Below are 24,165 nucleotides of genomic sequence, written 5' to 3'. Positions count from 1 at the left end.
CGTAGATATGGTTTAACAATTTTATTAAACCGTGAACATGAAGTTATACTTTATGTGAATACCAAATCGGCAGAAAACAATGCTACAATGCTACTAAATGTAGCATTGTACTGTTGCAACTGTTTAGAAATTAGCTCACAGCAATTGACAATATTGGAAGAAACGTTAACAGAAAATTAAAGTTTCTCTTACCATTGAACTAATTATTTTATAGTATTGCTTCGCCATTTTTTCAGCAAACGTTTACTTTGCTGAATGAAATACTTCTTACAAAAGCTATTCAATTTATATCCTAAACGATTGTTGTTACTTTACATGACAGAACAAGCCATCGAATCATTTTACAAAGTTATTTTACATGGAATTTAGAGGCAAATGGTTTTTGATAAGTGTTTCACTTCTGGACGTTAGAGACTAATAAACGTAGGGATCGCGTGCTCTTTTCTTGCTGTCGAAGTAAATGTCTGTTGCTCGTTTTACAATTTTAACGACACACGGACATGAATAATTTCCAGATAATCGAGAATAATTAAATATTTCGTGTGTGACTCGTTCGCAAAAAATTCGCTACAGTATCTAGAAATTTCCGGCAACTGTTGCGACGGGTCAGTAATTTCCACGCTCTCGATCCGTTTGTTCATTTTACGAGCTTCAATTCTCATCATAATTGAGTCATCCGTTTCTGCACGTACTCCGGCCATTCTCTGTCTAGAAAATTCAGGAAATATATAATGTCGAGGAACTACCCCGGTAGTATACTGCCATTGGTTTTAGAGAAAATCAAATACATTCGTATTCCTCGATTCTTCACTACGAATTTGCGGTTTTCGTCGACTCCCCACGTATGAGCACGTCGTAGAGATACTGACCATGTATCATTTGATTCGTGTTGCGCCATAACGTTCATCGACTACATTTTTCGCGAACTACGCTTAGCAATATTGTTAGGAATACATAACATGTAAAGTTATGATATCCCATTTTTATTAATACTTCAATCATAATGAACGTCGCCAATTAACCGAGAATCTATTCTCTATAATACAGGGTGTCCCGAAATTATTGTACAAGCGGGAAATGAGGGGTTCCTGAGGTAATTTGAAGTAACTTTTTCCTTAGCGCAAATGCAAACCGCAACTTTGTTTACGAGTTATTAACGAAAAACGGCGACCAATGAGAGGCGAGCTGGACAGGCGCAAAATAGCCGAATCAATCAGCGGACGAAGCCCAGTCATTGTGGACTGATCTCGGCTCTCATTGGTCACTGTTTTTCCTTAATAACTCGTAAACAAAGCCGCGGATTGCATTTGCGTTAAGGAAAAAGTTACTTCAAATGACCTCAGGAATCTCTCATTTCCCGATTGCGAATGACTTTTGATACACCCTGTATGGTAAAAAATAGACTAGAAAAAGAATATGATGATATTATGTAACGATTGTTGCAAGCTAAAAGTAAGATGTAAGCAGAAAATTATGGGATCTTTTCAAGCTATAAAATGGAATTACGTCTGCTTAATTAAAAGTTTTGGAACGAGATAGCTTGAAAATTAAAAAGTGGACATTTTGACTCCGAAGACATCAAAGAATTGACACAAAATTGAAATTATAATTATATTCGCTTTAACACATTGACTGCCAAGCCTATTTAAAAGAAACCTTTTCTAGATGCCAACAATTTCTTTCAATAAATAAATAATAATACGTGAAAAATAATAAGTAAAAAGTAATAGTAAGGCAAAAATAATAAATAAACCCTTTCTTGTTAGTAATAAATGGAGAAAATATCAGGAGGTATCAGTCACCTCGAAATCAGGTTTGAAAAACTCCATGCAAAATATAAATGGGAAAATTGAAAATAGAAAGCCTGCATATTGATTTTTTTGTGCTGTGCTTTGTTTCCTAAAAAAAATCGATGTTGAAATTGCTTGGAAGCAATCTGCGATTTCTATTTAAAAAAACATTGACTATGGTATATTCCAGAGGAAAAAAATGCTTTGCGTAATTCGTTGCACTTTTTTTAATGCTTGAATTAAGTCAAAGCTATGAATTCCATTGTATAATAAATTATCGTTTCTTTCATATTTTGAGGAAATTGATATTTGTAGAAGTTTATGAAGTTTCTATTGTATCGGCAGTAGAATTATCCTTTGGAAACAGTTTTAATTCGTTGATTAAAGTAAATATTAGCACAGACACGTAAGAGCGATTCTGAATTCTTTTCGATGGAATCTAATAACTCGGTAAACATTTTGTCAAATATGCTGATCTATGCTGTCGACGGAAAGTTCTCGACTACTTAAAGATCTTTTCGATTTTTGTATCAAGGTAAATGGAAAGACTACATTTTTTACACGTACAAACTTAACTTTGTATTTTGAAAGTCCAAAACTCCAAAATAATTGTTTAATATCATTTATTGATTACAATAAGAAGAATATTTCATCACAAAAAAATAAATTTTTATATGTATTTACTTCTTTTGCTATTTTAAGTTGCTTATTTTTACGTGAAATACATTCTTCCAATTATCGTCCAAAACATATGCACTACACTGTGGATTTTTACGCAATTTTTTATCTTTTTAGGTTTCCACGGATTATAAATAATAAATTTTGATAAATGCATAGAGGTGGACGATTCTAATCAACACCATCTATTCATACCTACATCCAGTAGATATGGCCAATATTGATCAGACACGACAGTCAAGTCTCCATACAAGATTCACAATCAATTTTTTTCCAAAACGAAGTCAACAATAGATAAATTTCATTAACAAGTTATCTTTCATTCTTACTGGAGTTTCGGTACAGCACCCAGTATGGATCATACATGATCTAGTTACTCAACTCTCTGTCGTGGAATGTGGAAATGGAAATTACAAACCATATTTCCATACACATGGAAATTACAATCTACATGCGATTTCAATAAATTCGATCATTCTAAAATCAAAGACATTTTCAGTGTGTTTAAAAGAGTTATACATTTGAAAAATATAAGAGAAAGTATTGATTCTTCCATCTCTCCGAATAAAATATTTGACTACACAATCTTTCCCGAAGAAATTAAAAGTACCTGGGAACTTTTCGTCTACAGTACGTAAAACAATAAATTCACGTGTCATTCGAATCTGTCAATTTCTAATTAAAAAATGTTTTCAGCAATATCATGAGCTATAAATCTTTGACGTTAATTATGAGTTTCATCTTTCACGATATAGTAAAGTCAATCGTACAGGGTGTCCCAAAAATCACTCACAATTGAGAAATGAGGGGTTCCTGAGGTCATTTCAAGTAACTTTTTCCTTAGCGTAAATTGCAATCCGCGGCTTTATTTACGAGCTATTAATGAAAAACGGTGATCAATGAGAGGCAGGATCAGGTGCCGTGAGGTGGCCGAGCCAATGACTTGAACTGGACTTCGTTCGCTCGTTGACTCGGCCGCCTTGCGCCAGTCGAGCTCGTCTCTCATTGGTCAGCGTCTTTCATTAATAACTCATAAACAAAGCCGTAGATTGCATGTGCGCTAAGGAAAAAGTTATTTCAAATGACCTTAGGACCCCTCATTTTCCGATTTAAAGTGACTTTTGGGACACTCTATACAAAGTTTGTTACTTATCTTTGTACACGTACATCAGCAAGTGATCTCAAAAATAGTTAACAAAATTCGTGATAGCTGACAATCGTAGATTGTGGATGAAAATGGTTAATACCGAAACTGGCATCTTTCATGTAGTAAGACACGGGCACCGCATGCAAGCAAAGAATGCCAGTTCACGGTCCAGCGGGCCACATAAATTGTTCATCAATCGCGGCACGCTGTGGATCGTCACAGGAGCCGGCCGCAGAATCTTCGATAGCGGCGGTGGGTTTCGTGTAATTCGAAAAATTAATTGAGAACCGATCGATCAGGTAAACTTCGAGCCCGGTTTTACATCGGCGGGAACGGCGTGAGCCGCATACAAATGGGCCGGCGATTCGAATGCATAAAACACCATCGGCTTCTTGTATTATTTATTGCTCCGTTCGCCATCGCGATTCCAGTCTCGCCACGGCGAGAGCTATTCCGCGCTGTTTTTCTCTCTCCACTGTTCCTCGTTCCTCGATTTTTTCGACCACAGGAAAATTAGAAACCAACCGAACTATCGTCTTTAGAGAAGTTCGCCGATCGCAAATCTTCTCGGGACTTGCGCACGATGCGTCTCGCTCGTCGTTCCCCATGCATATTAATAACATTCGACGTAAACTAACGCGCGGATACCAGGAAGTTCGTAATCGCGTCACGCCGTGTTCCTCGCGATATTAATACTCTGTTGCGGAACAGCATTATTTTTCGATCAGGAACGGGCCCGCCGGATCCGATCCCGCTTTTGCTCAAGGGGAATCTGTGCAAGATTTTTATTGAAAACTGACCGAGCCACAAAGGAGATCGCGAAATTGCACGCAGAATAGCTCGCGGTACCGGTAGTCAGAACGTTTGCGAAATTCGCTGTGGGAACTGTTCGCCGTTCCTCGTATTCGAGGGCGAAACTTTTGATTGGTTTGCCTGCGTAAAAATTGCTCTCGCGCAATAATAATGGCCGATTGTCAAGCCTCGGTTTAGGAACGGTTCGAGAAATTGTATTAAAGCGGATAGATTCGGGTTTAAATTGGTGCGGGCTGATTCATCGAAGATTTTCGTTGAAAGCATCTCCTTTACTTTGAATGATACGAGGAAGCTTATCAGGAATGTTAGGGAAACAAAAGTGAGCTCCCATCGTTATCGATTAAGGTTGTTGTTACGTTATGAGTAATTACGCTACCTGGCGCTTGTATTCCTTCTTTTTTGGTCTTTGGTCAATCGATACTCTGTTCGTTCGCTCTCCCGATTAAAATATACTAACGCTGTAATACATTATTTATGAGTTTATAAATATTATTTATGAGTTCATGAATATTATTTATGAGTTCATAAATACTATTTTTGAATTTATAAATATCATTTATAAGATTGTAAACATTATTTATATGTTTAAGATTAATATTTATAAATTCATAAATAATATTTATAACCTTATAAATATTATTCTGTTTAATAAACAATTACATTATTCATCAAGAACTGAGTTACTATACCATAACTCGTGCATATGGAAAAAGATGTTGAATAAAAATGATGTCGTTTTCAAGATCATTGCCTTGGGAGTCAAACATCGTTTTCCATATAATTCTTTAGATATCGTTCGAAGCAATCTTTGGTGACCGTATAACAAGCAATAAGATTCATGTGCAGAATATGAAGGGAAAAAGTTCAGCCATTAATCTTGCACCAATTAGCGTAAATAACCAAAAGTTTCGTGACAAATTCCGTGTCCCGGTGGTTTGACAAGTTAGCTTCGTACATTATGAACATTCTCGAATCTAGAACTTATGAATATGTTAGTCATATCTTGCGCGAGCTGTTCCTTTAGGTGCAGAATTCTCTGTAAGCTTTCATTTAAAACAAAATACATAGTAATTCCGTACAAATCGACGTAGATATCGCTTTTCTACCGATGCATACGAACTAATTAATTAATTAAGCAACAATAATCAGATGCAATTTTATTTTCGCAATGTACGCATTTAATATTGTTTTAGAATTTTGTTCTCGAAATTTTCAATTTGGTTGAATGTTCCTTTCGCATTAGATTTAAAACTATGCGGTAATGTATACAACTTTTGTAGCAAAAGTTTGTATCACAAACAAATGCTACAACATTCTTACAGTGTATTGTTAACGAATAATAATATTGATCGAAAGTGCAAAATTTAAATTCGAAGAAGATTAATTTACCAAAGTTCGTTTTCGAATGTTATAATTTGTTTTCAAATGTTATAATTTGTTTCCAAATGTTATAATTTACATTCAAAATGTTACAATTTGTTTCTAAATATTATAATTTGTTTTAAAAATGTTATAAGTATTTTCAGAAAGGTTTGTTTTCGAATCGTAAAGCGTGGTATCATGCACGTCGAAAGTATGTTTCACAATGTCCCGTTAGTTAGGTGGCCCGTATGATTTTTCGTTCGCTAATTTTCGTGGATTACAGTGTGCCCTATTTGGTAATTCAATCTTCATTAAAACCGAGCGATCGGATGGAACGCGACCGGTCATAAACGTTAAAATTGTAACTTTTGAAGCATGCGAACCGTTTGCGAGCCGTTCTCCAGACAAAGGAACCTTCTCCATAAACGGCGCATATGTTTCGAATGGCTTTGGTCACGGTGCGACCTCGATTAAACGCGAATAACAGACGGTGTCGGAAATATTCGTGTTTATCAACCGTCACTCCACGGTTGCGGATTGAAACGGTGAAACGGCTGATTTTTCGATTGTAATCACTTTTCAAGCTGAAATTCGAGACGAATCGTTTAAATAACAATAAAGATTTCGCCTCGAAAACATAAATACGGATTAGCATATCCACATTCGACGATAAAATAAAACGGCGGCATTAATTAATGATTTGTTTAAAGTTTTTTAAAACTCTTTAAAGATTGATGGTTAATAGATTAAAAAAAAGGAGTAATTAATTTGTCGATGGCAAGAACGATCTCGATAAATTAAGGAACAAATAAAATATTATTTCTACCGTGAATCGATAAGTCATTTTTGAGTCTCTATTCAAAGAATATTTTTAAGTTCCATTTTACTTCCGTTAGGCAAAATATGAATTAAGTGAAACAGAATAAGAAAATTAAAAACAGTAATATAAACAAGTAGAATACAAATTCTTTCTGGTAATTTTCTAATTTGTATTTGCAATAATCGCGTAGAAATCTGCAACGTGGTAATAGTAATGCATATTAACTTCCTTGTGCTAGAATTATTCGAAATCCAAAGGTACTCATGCGGGAAATTAATTTTGCTCGCATCCGGAATATTTCGAATTACCAGAAATTCACACTAGCTTATTAAGTGTCGTAAATAATTTTCCTGTAAACTAATCGCGGAACGGCGACGGTGTCAATACAGTTCGATGACGCGTTTTAACATCGTTCCGACAGTAATGCGAGCAATTAAATACGCGTTTACGCAGTTGGCTATTCCGAATGTGGATTCCGTGAGTTCCGACGCACTAATCTTCCGTGGTGACATACAGTCATGCATGCGTATTAGTATTACGCGATGTTAATCGTGGTACTTAAGGGACAAGATGGCATAATAAATGATTCCACACGTTGCGCGCTGGTCCAGAATCGAATGTTATCTGTTCGAGCGAATAACTTTGAAAAATTGCGCAGCTATTTGGAACACGAACAATATTCTTTGTCAATTACGGGAAAAAATGTCGATGCTCCATTGGATATTATTTTTTTTTAAATAAATCATAATACCAGCGTTTTTCAATGGAATAAAAATTTTCTCTTCGTATGGAATTAGTCGTGTGCTATTAAATTATTTATATTTAGTGAATATTTTTAAACCGTGTCTCTGTAGTATGACATATTTCTGTGGCTGTTCCATACAATTCAAAGCACTCTGAAAAAATATAACTTTACGCATTATCTCAGCTGTAGAGTATTCGCGTATTTATTTGAAAAAAGTCCTGCAAACAAATTCGATAGGATCAGAAAATAAAAAGTCAAGGCAAGGAATAAAAACAAGAGAACAAAGAGGCACTACTAATAAGAAGAGTTTTTTCTTTTTTTCTTATTACGCTATAAAACCCGATGCTGGGTTATTAGCAGCATCCACATTGTTGTGCATACAAACAATACATATAGTGAATAAATTGGCATAGTCTCGTCTTAACGATTACATTAACATGCAATTATATGATGTATATATACACATATATACATCAATCATATTGTAATATCTATATATTATATATTATAATATACATAATCACATATTGTAATATATATTATAATATATAATTATATATTTTTATATTTATATCATTTGTATATACATGAATTACTAAGTACTGAGTACAAATTAATTAGAGATGTTGACTGTATTTTTTAGAAATTTAGGTGTACATATCAAGGGAGTAACCTATGGATTACTAAAAAAGAAGACCATTATGTAGGGTGGTCGGAAGCCCATGTTACATAGTTTACATACTAAGATGTTCCTATTGTCTTCAGGGTAAGGATACTACCACATTTTATAGTTGAAATCCTGCACTAGGCATTCACATTGACATTTTAATTCTGGAGCTAGATTAATTTTAAAGAGTGAAGCGGCTAATTACTCGTGATTTGCACGAAGTCTATTTGTCCAGCAGATAAAATCCCTGGGAAGATTCCTACGTGAAAACCATAGATTAACCGAAGGCTGATAATATCAATCAAAGTATTTTGTACCCTTGAATTCAGCTTCTACGATAATCCGTCTTTCTGCCTCCGTCCTGGCCTGTTTTTTAGAACTGTGGAAAAAATCAGAACGTGGAACCAGAATATTGGGTGACACATCAGAAAGGTGAGCTTCTTTTGCTAGACTATCTGCTTTTTCGTTAAAGATTACACCAATACGAGAGGTAATCCAGTAGAAAAAAAAGTTTCTTATTGTCTATAAAACAATCATTTATAAGCCTTCAAATATCGATATATCGTATATATTAGTGATTGCAGATTGCAAGCACAGATTTGAGGAATATAAAATTCACAATCTGATTAAAATCGATTAATGCACGATCGATCTAAACTGCGTTAAAATCGGTGCGAATTAAAGTATTACACTCAAACAGGTGTAACAATCAAAGCAAACGAATGCCCGATGCGCGAAACAAATTCGAATTCGATATTGTAGTAGAGGAACAAGATGGATGTGATTAAACGAGAGATTTAAATTTGTTCCACTTTTTGATCCCCTATTTCAATCGCTCCATCCATGTACAACCGAGGGTGCTTGATGCGCGGCGATGGATTTATTTTTGAGCACACGTTAATTGTAATGTCCGTGGCATCCGATATTGGACTGTAGATGCGAACGTTTTTTCGATGTAATTGGAGTCCTCTGTTGGAATTATACAATTATATTTTTGGTAAGTATGGAAAATTTGTCACGTTGTAGATTGAATGAATTATTCAGCGAACCCGTTTCGTTCGAAGCGAGAAGTCGTTTTTTTAAAAAATCGATTTACGAATTATGATAATCGTCGGGTATGCCTCTTTAACAAGAAGTCGATCAATTTTCAACTTAAATAAACATTCACGTGTTGGAAAATCTTGTAAAAATTATGATACCTACGGTTTTAATAATACGAAAATATAATTTTCTATATTTCTGATCGAAAAAGATACTTCGATTTTATATGTTTATAAAGATTTGTAATGTTTCTTCGATTTTTAAATACTTTGATACATGCAACGATATCTTCGCATCTCTTATTAGCTAACAAGTGGCCAATCAGCTAGCATAATAGAATGGAATCATATTATTACCTTTCAACATTCAATCGAACAATTTATATGATCGCGATTGTAAATAAAAGTTGCTTCTCTGCACTTTGTAAAATTCACTTTTTGTATTAGAGTTACGGTTACTCACAAAATTGAGCGTACACCTTTTAAAACACAATAACTTTTTTAAAACTTGAGTAAGTGACTTTTTTAGATGATAGAGGGACTAGTCTGCTACACGACGACTTAAATGCTTCTTTTTAAATTTTGTTATTACTTCGAATAACAAAAAAAACTCTCGCTTTTTAACTTTTTTATGTAAGCTTATAACGGAAATTTGAAGAATGCCTCTCGTAGATCTCGATAACTTATGTGCATACTTACAACAAGTTAAAGATGGAAAAAATCGCAATTTAATCACGATTTTGACCAAAAACTCGAAGAAATCTGCAGTTTTTTAAATCGTTCAATCCCTGTAACACGACTCCGAGTTAACCGATTTCGATCAAACTTTCAGCCTGAAATGTAATTTACCGAGATCTACGAATGGCATTTTTTAAATTGTTACTGGCTCAGATGAAAGAGTTAAAAAAACAAGAGTTTTTATTTCTTTTTGTCATCGAAGTAATAGCAAAATTATAGAAAGGTGTTTTAGTCGCCGTCTAGTATACTAGTCTCTCTATCATCATTTAAAAAAAAATTCAAGTCACTTAGTCCAGTTTTAAAAAATTTGCGTTATAAAAGACATACGCTCAATTTTGTGAATAACTGTATGTTTCAGTAATTCGGAAATATATTTCTTTATATTCGTGATCGGAAAAGACTCTTTGATTTTGTACATTCATAAAAATTTGCAATGTTTCTTTCATTTTTAAATGATATAATATGTATATAGGGTGAGTCTCGTAACACAACGATATCGATTATGTCATAAAATATTTGTTATATGAAAAAATTCTTCAGATAGAAGTTACATGACTTCTAGGGAGACATAGAGTATTATAATCAGTTTTATGTTATTTTGCATTTTTTATCAAGATATGGAGATCACTTTCAATTTTTTAAGTGGAATATTTAATATTTCTTTCCGAATTAGGATAAATCGTTGAATTCTACATATTCTACATATTCTCATTATTACAGAACGAGAAACATTTTCAAAAGTTCCTGCTGTTATTGCAGAAAATGCACGATCAATACATTGTTGCATACTTTGTTAACTATGTAGCACCTAGGACTGTGTTTTCCAATACTGACCGGCGACTCGTAAACAAAGTTTTCTGACTACGTTGTGTTAATAGTCACATTGATTAACGATCTTTCCTAATAAACCTAATATACTTTCGCTAATATCTCAGTAACCACAGTGGCCCACAAAAGTGTTTGTACAGCTTTCAAAACGCAATGACTTTTTCAAAACTGAACTATATGATTTGACAGAAGGAGTATACTAGACGTTGGCTAAGAAGCTTTTTTCTAATTTTACTATTACTTGTAATGAAAAGAAAAAATTAAATACCCTCGTTGAAGCATTTTAAAAACTGCATATATATATTTTTACAGTTTCTGGTCATGATCGTGATAAAACTGCGATTTTTGCGTTTTCAACATACATATAAGTTAGCGAGATTTACGAGAAATATTTTTTTAATTTTCATTATAGGCTTAAATAAAAAAGTTAAAAAACGAGAGATTTTTATTTTTTTGTTATTCCAAGTAATAGCAAAATTTTAAAAAAAGCATTTCGGTCTAGTAGACTAGTCTAGTAGACTAGTCCCTCTATCATTTAAAAAAATTCAAGTCATTTAGTTCAGTTTCAAAATAGTTACTGCGTTTTAAAAGGTGTACGAACATTTTTAAGGGCCACTGTATCTTAGACTCCATTTGGTGTAATACTTTTTTATGTAGAACGCTTTATTGAATGCTTTATCCGAATTCGGGTACAAATATTAACCATTCCATTTGAAAAATTCAAGATGACTTGAAAGTCATCATGATAAAAATGCAAAATAATATAAAACTGATGGATAAAACCTTGGAAGTCACGCAACTTCTGTCTGAAATATTTTTTCGTACAACAAATATTTTATGGATTATTTAATGCCGTCGTGTTACGAGACTCACCTTGTATATGCTACGATATTTTCACGTTTCTTCTTCGCAAATAAGTGACGACTCAGCTAGCAGATTAATATTAGAATGAAAAAGTGACAAATGAAAATGAAACTTATTAGGATACAATAAACATCGTTCCTTTGACTCTCGCGAATATGAAGAAACGTTCAACGTCGATACATGCGGACGTCAAAGCGCTATTGAAAGTTCGCTTCAACACGATCGATTCTCGTGGCGTGCTTTTGAAACTTCAACTCTCCCTATTACAATTTCACTGATAAAAGTGTGGAACGAACAAGTGTGCCGAATAAATTGTACACATTGTATAATAAGCGTCGATCGTTAGCTTCGGTAAACTAATATGTACATCTAGCGTTTTATAGAAAAATATAAAATAATCCGTCTCTTGCTCAGCGAGGAGAAAATATTAGTGGACGGTGTTCGACCTAAAATAGATCACCTCGCAAATCTCGCAGCATTACAATTAAAAAAGAAATGAAATTGTTCATTTCATGTTTAGTTTCTCATAACTACACTGCGAACCTTTACACACTTATCGCAAAAAATGAATAAGATCTAATTGAATCACTAGCAAAATTAAAAGAAATCATAAATATCGATACATCGTCGCTCTCATTTTATTAAAATGATACATGATAGAAAGAAAGAAATTTGTATTTGGCTACTATATTTTACAATTAATGCAGACAATTTCTATTTCCCATAAAAATCCACTAGTCGTAACTATTCATAAAGCAGCATAAATTTGATTGATAGCATACGGTATTGTGCTCTCTTTCACAGGAAACGCATCGACGTAACTATTTAATAATAATTTTTTCTACAAAGCGGAAATGTTGTTCCTGAAATATGCATCGATCAAACAATATTGAAGCGCTGTTTAAAGACGCGGTTATTAGTTTTTGTATACCCTGTGCACCTTTTAGAGTCGGTGATGCGTGGATTCTAGGTTCGCCGCAGACAAGAATAAAGTAGTATCCTTTGTGTGTTTTCTCGCGGTATCGTACCATCAAATTTCCTGCAGAGAATGCGCCGCAATCGTACCATAGGTGTGTTTGCATGATAAATACTCGTATTCGCTTCTGAAATATTTTATTATGTGAAAATTTCTGCACTGCGGCGGGTGTGATATTAAAGTTTGCGGTGAACATTTTTGTTCCCGACAACGTTTGATTACTTAACGTGCAATACTTCTCCTGGTATGTTATTCGAGAGCTCCTGGAATCGTTCGATCAGTCTTGCTGTTTATTTATTAATTAACCGGTTAACAGAATTACTAACGCGGTAATAATTTTCGAACGGAATTTCCCGTTTCATTTTGTTCGTTTAACAATAAGTCTTTTGTTCATTTAACAATAAGTCGCAAGATCTTTAAATCTAAAAATTTTGTGAGGAAATTTCAATAAATACATTTAGAACAATTTGTTAACATTAGAAGCACCAAACCAGTCGAAATAATATTTTTTCTGATTTTTTCTTTCACGATTCCTGATACGAAAAAAATGTTTTTATCAGAAATGTTTATACGAAAACTTCTTCCTTCGAGTATATATTATAATAAAAGTCGTCGGAAGTTTTAAATAAATTGCTATAAAACAATATACATTAGTCGCATTTAGAGTACAATAGTTCTGTTGTTGAATCAACTTACTTTCATAACAAATTCGACGAGTCTTTTAATCATATCTACTGTATAATAATTCTTCATCAAGATCTTCACTAATATCATCATAATTGAGCTTCAAAATGTTATATGATTTTTATCAAATTTAAAGCAAAAACGTGTTTCCTCAGGAAATTTCAAACATGTGTTGCTATTATATAAAGAAACGCATATTACAGTGTCTTATTGACAATGCATCCCATTCGAAAATCGAAAAATATCTTCGCAGATTAAATTCATAAAGGGTGGGTTCAAAATAAAATATCGTAGTTTTACATGTTTGTACAATTGAAAAGAGCTTCCAAAGAATGAAGGAATGTCACTACATATTTTATAAAAATGGTGCTAAGTAACATACATATCGCGCAACGCGAAATTAATTTTACGATTCGTTTGACTCCCTTAATTAAATTGCTGCATCGAGTTGGACGCCTTAACGCAGCAGATGTAAAATCGTTATTTGGGAATTGAAGACAAGAGCTGGCGAAGTTCCTCTGGAGAGACGGGACAGGTAAGCCGAATTGCTTTAGCGGACATATGGGTAGCGAGATGATATGTCCCTGTTTTACATGCGGTTCAAACGATTTCCTCATCTTGTCAGAAAGCACTGGAATTTCGTTCGATGCAACTCTGCGGCTTTCCTTGCTCGAGTTGCCAGTTTACCTGACCCAGATAAACGTTTGTTACGCTGTTCCTTTGGTTTCCTCTCGTTCCGTGATTCACATTTTGCAAACATTCCGCTGGGAACAGCGGATTTCACCGATAGCATAGAAAATTTCTTTAACGTTCGGTCAAAAGTAAATTGTTATTATTGCGATGATCGTCACAGTGTATTTTATTGTTTCACACGACCGTCCCATTCTTTTCCGTCGATGCATAAATTTCTACGGAGCGTGAGAAGAGAAAACGCGTAATTACACGGGAAAAATCATGAAATTTTAATAATTAATCAAAGGAGATCGCCGGGCCATAAAACACGCAGAATTATTTCCGATTGTGCTCCATTTTCGGCAGGCATTGCCGTGACTCCGGTGCACGTTTTAAATAAATTTATAGTCGTGACCTTAATAAAATTCGGGTGTTCCAGTGCAATCATAATTTCGATCGCTTTGATCCTATTCGTTCTGCACGGATAATTCCATTTGAAACAATTTTCGTTTTATATAAGCGTAAAATTCAATCGAATCAACTCGAATCTGATTATTATTACGGCGTTACATAGTTTTAAAAATTACGAAGAACTCGAACACCGGCGAAGCATAAAGCTTTCACTGAAAGCTGTTCAATCTGAAAAAAACGGCATTGCATTGAAATAAACGGAAGCCCGAAAAGAAGCAGGTGTTGCATAATTATTCTTAATGCAAGAGTCCGGCGTTGAAACGCGTCTAAGAATACTTAAATACGTTACAGTATTGTATTCATTTTTATAATGTGTCTCCCTATTGTGCTTCGTATCGTACTAAACACCATTTCTTTAGTAAAAGTATTTGACCGGAATATTGAATAATAATAATAAAAGACTTCGTCTTTATCGATGACACAATATGAAAATTAACAAAGAGACATAAAAGGAACAGTAAACTGGAATACAATTTGGAAATTATAAGTTTACAATATCAAAATTGACAAAGAATCATGAAATCAGCGGTATTCTGAAAAATTGTAAGCTTATAATATAAACATTGACATGGATAACTGTAAAGAACAATATTCTGCAAATTATAAACTAGAATCTGTAATTATTACTTAAGAAACCGGCGACAAATCTGACGTCCGTAGACTTTCAAATGCTTAAATCAGATTAGTCCGCTTTCAGTCTATGTTTCCCCGATTTTAGTAAGAGAATATGATCATGAAGAGCCAAATCAAGCGTCTTCAGTGTGCAAACAACCTGTGCGACACCTTTTGAGACCAAAAACCTGTGCACACTGATTCGCGACACCAAAGCTTACGATCGCGCCAGGTTGCGACATCTTCGAGCTCTTTTGGAATCGTTGTGTGTACAGAGTACTTGCAGATTATGCAAAACGAGATGAGAAGATTGTCAAAAGAAACGCCATAAAAGAAATGATTAAAATACCAATAGAACTACAATTTGAAAGTTACATGTTACTCGATAATAATTTGATTACGCTATAAGTAGCCGAATTTAATAGCAAATAAAATGATAGAGTTTACTAATGAATAAAATAATGTAATTTAATAATAGATAAAATAATAGAACTTAATCGTAAATGAAATAATTGAGCTTAATAGTAAATAAAATAATAGAATCGAACGATAAATAAATTAATAGAACGTAATAATATGTAAAATAATCGAACTTGATAATAAAAAGAATAATAGATAATAATAGATGTTAATCGAACTTTAATCGTGATATTAAATTTTTCTTCGATTCGATGAAATGCAATTTCATAAAACAAAGGACGTCCTTTTGAGGGAACAGTTAAACGGATTTCTCGATATAACGTTGAAGGAAAAACGTTATTTCTGGGAGTCAAACGAAATGTAAAACGCGTCGAGGATTTCGAAATTATTTCACGGCAATATGGTCACGTCAAAACACGATAAATTCTGAAATTCATCCAACAGCGCGAGAAGGAGGTTACGGTCGGCGATTGACGGAATATTTTGAAGATTTAAATTACCTATTCCGGACTGCAGAACGAATCTGAATTAAAGAAGCTTTCTGGGTCTACCTGCACGTCCAGGCAAAAGCAGATTACCGGTAAAACTGATCCCCACCTTTCTGTTATGTTACCAGCCGGCGACGAAATGCTAATACTCGAACCTGGGAAAACAGTAATGACAACAAATCGCGGGTATTAAAACGTTGGGAAATTATTCGACTGTGCTCGACGGCATCCGACGTAGAAAAATGTGCGCATTTCAAAAGCGCTGCAAACGGAATGCGCTCTATGTATATGTATATTTATTAGCAATCAACAGCTGCGACAACAAGCAACGTTTTACCAATGTTTTATTGGTCGATACGTATTCCGATTTAAAAGGATCGAAATAATTTTATACTTGCGTTCGAAGTAATAAAATATATTTTTAAATAGATGAGGCGAGAAATAACTCGTTGGGAAATAAATGTAAAACGTTCACGTTCCACGATGATAAAATGAGGCTCGAGTAAATTAAGAAATTTAAATGAGGAAGATTACACCGGGCCGTGTTACAGTTTACAGTCACGAACACTCGCGGAATTCGAAATGGGAATCGAACTTCTTAATGCAGTTTCGAAGTTTATTTTCGGATTTGTATTACTTACGTCTGCACGTGAGAGATTTCGTGTGATTTTAGTTATTACGAGTTTCAAAGTAATCAGGAATACATACAAGAAGGATGAGATTACGTGAAATTACGTTACTGAATTATGTGAGAAATTGAAACAAGAAATTATAATACAAAATATAATTATATTTATATAATTTGTAATTATTCTATAATTTATATAATTAAATGCAATTTTTATAATTATATACTTCTATAATTTATATAGTTATATATTTCTATAATGTATCTAATTCTATAATTCTATAATTTATATATATATATATATATATATATATATATATATAATTTATCTAATTATACACAAATATATAATTAAAACGTTATCTTACAATTATAATACAAATTATAATTACAATTCTATATTTTATGGTTATATTATAATTGTAGAATGATTATTGGGAATTAATATGAGAATTAATATTTGATCGTCGATAATGGTTATTTGTAACCAAACCCTACGTCCGTCGTTTATAATGGTTAGTAGTAACCACAAACATAAAAGTTCATGTTTTCTAATCATTGTATTTTATAAAATTTCCTGTAAAACTCAGTGATAACGACATACTCTTTATGTAAATAAAAATCAATCTTCTATTCTTAATCTTTTTCTATCAAATTTATGACACAATTGTTATTTCTGGTCTCTACAAACCGGTATATGTGATTTCAAAGTGACAGAGAACTAAAAAAGGTGAAAATAAAATCATCGAATTGAATTTCACATTTTATAAGCCTGCAAACATCGCTACAAAATTAATCGACAATGAATAGCGGGGTTCGCGAGACCAATACAATTCTCTCTGTTCGATTGTTTTCTCACGTCGTCGCACGGAACGGAGCTATGGTGGCTAAAGCCTCTCTGTATGGTAGAGCACGGACACTAAACCGACGGCGTCGCTCGTAAATAGGTGGAAATACCTTTGAACATTTCCTGATTTCGATATAAGATATTAAATCGAATAAAATCTCTTCAAACGCGTTTCAGTACGTGCCGTGTCGGATACAAGTTAGTTCGAGAATCGTTTCGAGGACCTAACATGCGAGCCTCGATAACGTATTCCTATTTCTATGAACGCGGAGAGCAAAATATCACTCGTATCCAACCTTCAAATAGATGTACCTTATTCTGTCGGAAGATTAACAAGTCTAGACGCATCTTGAACTTCTCATCTCTGACACGTTCCAACTGCGTTCGATCTATCGATCGTTTACGAGTTTCAGATACCTTCGTTTCTATAGTTTAATTGTATCGAACGCGTCTGCATCGGGTTTTATAGAAACTGTTGAAATCGATTTTAAGAAACTTATTGTCACATCAACGATACTGATTGCTGCGGATTTTATGCACTTGTGACAAAAAAGCGGAAGAATGAAATTGTTACACTACTTTCCGCCGCCTTAGAAATCATTCTTGTTTGTTTCTTCCGACTCATAAAACTACATTTGGCGAATATAATTGCCCAAATTGTATTTTTAAAAATATTAACCGTTAGATATATTGTGACTCCTTAGATTTCTTTTATAATCCCTAATTTTTCTGGAATCTTGTAGCACCCGCTTTTGTCTTCTTTTACGTTATTCTTTAACCATCAACTACGAACTTACTATATTTCCTTTATCTTTGAAACAAAGGATTTTGATCTGTAAAAAAAATACAAGATAATAAAAATATCAAAAGAATTGTTGAAAATTTTTATGTTTTATTCACTTCTCAAACACGAATCTGAAAACGGAAAAGGAATGAGAAAAAAGTGTCTAAACATTATGAAGACGAAAATTTCTTATATCTAGTGAAGTTCTAAAATTCTTTAGGATATTTATAACTTAAATTTTTCTCGTTTTCACTTCATTAGTGTAATATGAACTATGTAATAAATGTATCTTATGCGATAATTATTGATTATAATATCCTCAGATCCTTCTTGCATAAAATACAAAAATGTGGCAAACAGTGATATTTATTAACATTATTCTTTATTGTTTATGATTTGTATATAATATTTGAGAATATATACATGTTTAGAATTAGTGAAATTATAATTTTGTAACATAAAAATGAAAAAGTGCCGTTTGTCTGCTTCAATTTATTCGGCTTCATCTATGTATATTTTCAATGACACTTGGTTCATCGCAAACAAAATCAAAGTCTACAAATTGTGTACCTATTGATAAATTGTTCTTAAATTGCTTTACAAAGCAATTTACTTCTTCTTCGTTCAAAAAATCAAACCAACTTCTAACGTTGTGCAGCTTTTCTGAATTTACGATTGGCTTTGGTGCAATTGGTATCCGCATTGCGAAATCAGTTGGAAATGTGTCGCACCTTGAAAAAAATGAAAATTGTTCATAGGACGAACTAGGAAGAATATTATCGCAAGTTGAGCATTTAATACGGTAGTATTTCTGTATCGTAAAGTGCTTGCCCTTTGCTGTATGTTTCTTGTGGTAAAAAGAAGTTACAGATCTACCCCATGTTTTTATAATGCCCTTTCCGTAAATAACTTCTGCACAACTTGTTCAGTTTCTTTGAATATAATCCAAAGTTGCGAACACTTTTACTTGAATAATGCGAAGTCGTTTTACAGATATGTGAAAAGGTTGAAGCAAAAATTTTCGACAAATAATGAATCTAGATCCATTATATATGTAACAAAATACTCCCACAGATTTTCATACGGCTTCTATTTTGGGTTAATGTTCCCAGACTTAATTTGTTTTGACACCATTCATCCTGATAAATAGAGGTTCTGAAGAGATTTACTTTGGTGCTCACAAAAATTGACATACAATTCTTTCTGGAATGCAGAGTAGATATTAGTGTAACACTTGTTAGGGCAACATGCAAGGGATGGATTAAAAATTTTCTTATTTGCAATCTGCCCACTTGAATTTTCATATGACATATCGCTTGAGTTCTCCGTCTTTTACTATAATTATGTTTCCAAGTATCCTCTTGTCGAAGTCGAGTTTCGAGTTTCGATCAGATTTTGTAGATCTTCATTGGTTCACTGTCGTAGTTTAAACTAAAAGACTCCGTTTCTTCGTTCACAATGCAGAAAAAAGATACCAGAAGATCATTACTTGACCAAACAGATCGTCTGTTACCAAAGACTCGTATTTGTCAAACGTAGAGGTAGGAAACACGACGATCAACCTTATTTGTGAACATCGCACGTCAATACAAAATTTACCGCAACTTCGCCAATTTTAGAGATAATGCAATAAAATTTGCGGGGTATATTTAAAATGAAATGGAAAATCGATTTATACATTTTAGATAAGAAGGGCTTTAGTGTCCTCAGGCATCTGCTCTTCCCAAATTGTCTATTTTTGTGCGCAATCTGAGCGCGAATTAGGAAGAAAATACTGTAGCTGCATTGTTCAATTTTCGTGTCAGATAAAGCACTTTTCGCGTAAATATGGTATTATATTCTGTAGAAAGTACGTTCTTCGACATTTTTTAAACTTCGACAGTAATCTAACATTTCTTAGAAGCATAAAATATTATAAATATCACTACTGACATATTCAGGAATCTCTCCTTTATCTTTCGAGACCAATTAGACTTTCCTTATGTTTTTAGTTTTCACGTAATATCTTGTTTTTGTTAAACATTGGGCGTCTTTACAAAAACAAATCGATAATATAATAATAATAATAATCGATAAATAAGTTACGACGAATCTATTCGAACAAATAGATAGAATAATTTATGACGAATAATGATTAATTGTTATTCGAAGAAAATATTCGACTAAAGAATATTCATTCAGATAATTGTCTTAGATATTTATTCCAAAAAGTTCGAATTATACCCAACTCTACTCAGATACAATATCTTCGGCCGGCACGAAGAGAGTTCAAATACGAACGCACAGTTATTGTGACCACAACTGCTCCTCCTCGCTTCTTAAAATCCAGATGTGAACCTACGGATAATTTATGCATACGTAAATATTAGTTGACCACTCGGCACACAAACTGTGTCAACCGAAGTCGCAGACGGCATCGAGCAAATGGGAAACCGTAAAAATAACAGTCAGCAGTTCCGAGTGGGTGGTAAAAAATCGGAACCGGTTAGACGTTCGTACCTGGTCGAGTCGAAAGCTGGACCAGCTCGAAATTCAATAGCCATCACGTCGGCTGGATGCATAACCATTCGTTTCTGTCGAAGTACTCTTCAGAACGACGCGTCCTTCCTCCGAGAGCCATCCGAGAGATCCAACGACTGACCGGTCGCACGAACAACGCGCGTTTCGCACCTTGGACTAAGATTCCCTCGTCCACTGTACATCGCCGTAAGACCACTGGCTCTCCCGGGGACACCGCCTTTATTTTACCATCGGACCGCTGCCGTCGTGTCAAGTGTTAGCCTGCGAATCGTTGCGAAAGTGGCCGGTTATTGTTCCCATGAAATACTGAATCGCGAGCGGTGCGCATGAATTCGAGTCGGCTCTACGAGCCTTGACAACTGGCGCTCTCGCATCGGCGATTAACACGGAGCCGTGTTTTCCAACTGCGTTAGCTATTTGCCAATTTTAGTCGTTAATTTATTTTCCTTCGGCAGCCTCGAGCTTTGAGGAGAGTCAAATTCTCAACGCTTTATTCACCTGAAGCCTCTGTCAATTTGCTTTTTATTAATCAATTTTGGCATAAGAGGAAGATGAAGATTACAAACGAAGTTATTACATTATATAAACACAATAATTTGTTGGATTATAGTTTAAACTTATGGTTAATTTTGTAAGAAATGTTCAACTGTCGATCGACAACTTTAGACTATTAGAAAATCGTCAGTAGGTAAAGTCTTAATGTTGAGAATTTTTCCTGGCTTAACCGTAGAAGATGCAGAGATGATTTTCATGTAAAACGATTCCGCAAACTCTGCTGAATACAATGATATATTTTTTAGTAACATCGAAACTGATGACACTGTTAATGCAGCAAGTTTCTCAGTCACTTTTCAATTTTTATCTCGCTCCCTTTAAGCGTTATTTAAACAAGTATAAATGTTTATAATCTTACATAAGAATATACCGTCGCGTTTGGGAGAGTCTATGGAACTGTTTTGCATACGAAACATTCGCATAACCTTCACAGTTAAAGCAAAATATATTCTTAAAATTGATATACATGTTTCTGTTCATCGCATCAAGACCTACGACAATCATGTACTATTTAAAAAGCAAATAATTTCTTTCGATTAAACATAGTGGTTTTACATGTGTGGTATTACATAGTGGTAATACATAGCGATATTATATAGCGGTACTATATATGTACATAATGGTAGTACATAGAGGTATTATACTATTCACATAAAAATTGTATACCAAAATTACGTTCACCGAAATAAACTCTATAGAAAAGCAGGATCCAGTGAAAACATGAAGGCTGAATTCCCGAGATTGGACTCTGAACTTTAAAATGGTAGAATTACACTTCACAACCAGGTGGTACTTCTTGATTAAAGCGCTTCATAACATCGCAGTTATAAAAATTGAAAAGTGACCGAGAAACTTGCTGCGCCAACAGTATCTCGCTCTCTTTCACTATTTTCTAAATACGGTTAAACAGTTTTAATATTATTTTTTTGTGCATAACGACCTACAAGTATCGTGTAGCGCAGAATTATTGCTCGAAACAGCGTGACGGCACGTATTTGGTGAGTATTCCTTCCATTATAAAATGAAACGGAACCATTAGCTTAAATTGATTCCTTGTCCTCGAAACTCAAATTCCACTCCAACGCGATTATTTTGAAACTCCGGCAAAATCAGAGCAATTCTAACATCTGAAAGTAGTTTTAGTTCAACACTGCTTCATGCCATTTCGAGAGAATTATTATACTTCGAAGAGGATGATATTAACGCAACATATAATTGTTATTTTACCCTTTAACAGTTCTGTCTATGTACGTGACGAGCACCCTACATTAACATAACTAAATTCACAATAGCTTCCAACCGTATTGTATTAACTTTTAAACCATGTCTTAATTTTTATGCGAGTACAAATTTTGTTTTAAGAATCGCCTGAAAACAAGCTGGAATGATGCATACAGATGTAAATATGTATAACAAAAATGAGTACACGAAACACATAACAGAAGAAACATTAAAAACATTTAACATTATTGGTATAATATTTACGATCTACTAAAATTATTAACAGAAGAAGTCATTTTCCATTTAACTCCTATTTCGTGCATTTGATTCAGACAATTTTCATATTGCATAAAGATTCGCAGTGTATACATATACACACCTGCCCAATGACTTTTGCATCATAAAAATTCTATAAAATTCAAAGTTTTGTAATTCGCATTAAAAATATCGTACAGAGATCTACAGGGCGTCATTTTCAAGGTTTTTCGACCATCTTTCGAGTGAGTTTTTTATTACGATACCTGTTAATTATTTCCTCTATAGTTTAATCGAAAGTGAAGCGTCAAAAAAATTCATTTTTAACAAATCCTTCTCAATCCCGCTCCATTTTCCGAAAAAATTTTTTTTGATGCATCTTACAATATCACTTGAAAGGTACTTTCAAGACCTTCATTTTAAGCACCAGAATATCGTTCTACGATCAGTTTTAACAAAGTTATGGCGATTTTAGTGGGAAATTTCACTTTTCACGAAAACAGTCATAGCTTGAAGACTTTGACCGATAGAGAAAATTTTTCATTTAAGGATTTCATAGTTCCTTGCGTTTCGAGGACAATCTTGTCATTATAATAATGAATGAATTTTCAAAATAATGAATTTATAAAACTCACTCGAATGATGGTCAAAAAACCTTGAAAATGACACCCTGTGGATCTCTGTACGATATTTTGAACACGAGTTACAAAACTTTGAATTTTATTGAATTTTCATGATAGGTAGGCAAAATCATTGGGCGGGAGTGTAACAGTGTATATGTAACAACGAGTCAGACTCTTGATGAAAATTTCATACATAATTTGCTATAAATAAATATTACTCATTGATTCTAAATCGAAAAAATTACATTCTTCCGCTATCAAAATCTAGAAATGAAAGTCAATGAAACGGTTTTATTTTATTAAGGATATTATTAAGGACGACGAAGTATTAATTAACGTAGCTGTGAAAGAAATCGTACCGTTAAGCTGTTAAACACAGGAGTGAATCTTTCCAGTTAGAATCTCTGCAGGATTTCGCTGTACCCTGGCGGAACCGCACCAGTTTCTCCTAAATGTAGCTTGGTGCCACGTTGACACGGACAGATGCTAGAGCAATCAAGGTTTCAGAAACAATTAGCCCTAGAGTACCCCTCTATGTATCCTTGGTCTTCACCGATGTACATTATCCTCCCTTGTGTTGACACCCGACGATCACCATGTAATCGTATCGCATCAGCCCGAGCATCAAAAAACTGGAAGCATTAAACTTAATTCCGCTGAAACCATTGACAAGTTCGATACAGTTTCGTAATTTGTGGAATCGATAAATGTTGACATTAACAAACGTACATTCATTTAACGAAAGTATTCGAACGTTAGTATAACTTTGATTTCTACGTCATATATTTAAATAAATATACACTTAAGGGGGAAAATCTTTTACGGTATATTGAAGTAGAGTACACAAATTTTAAAAATAAAAAACTTTCGATTTAGTATGCAACGTTACCTACATAATAGAAAATATATTTAAAAAA

At 33.9% G+C, this 24,165-nt stretch overlaps 1 protein-coding gene across 6 annotated transcripts in view; it reads left to right on the top strand.

The window, feature by feature from the left end:
- Positions 1–24,165, top strand: part of Mp (collagen XV/XVIII-type protein multiplexin) — a 567,976-nt gene that overhangs the window by 295,120 nt on the left and 248,691 nt on the right. The gene's annotated exons all lie outside the window — the stretch shown is intronic.

This window comes from Megalopta genalis, chromosome 7 (genome assembly GCF_051020955.1).
Source record: "Megalopta genalis isolate 19385.01 chromosome 7, iyMegGena1_principal, whole genome shotgun sequence".
Taxonomy (NCBI): Eukaryota; Metazoa; Arthropoda; class Insecta; order Hymenoptera; family Halictidae; genus Megalopta; species Megalopta genalis.
This window is presented reverse-complemented; position numbering and strand designations above follow the sequence as displayed.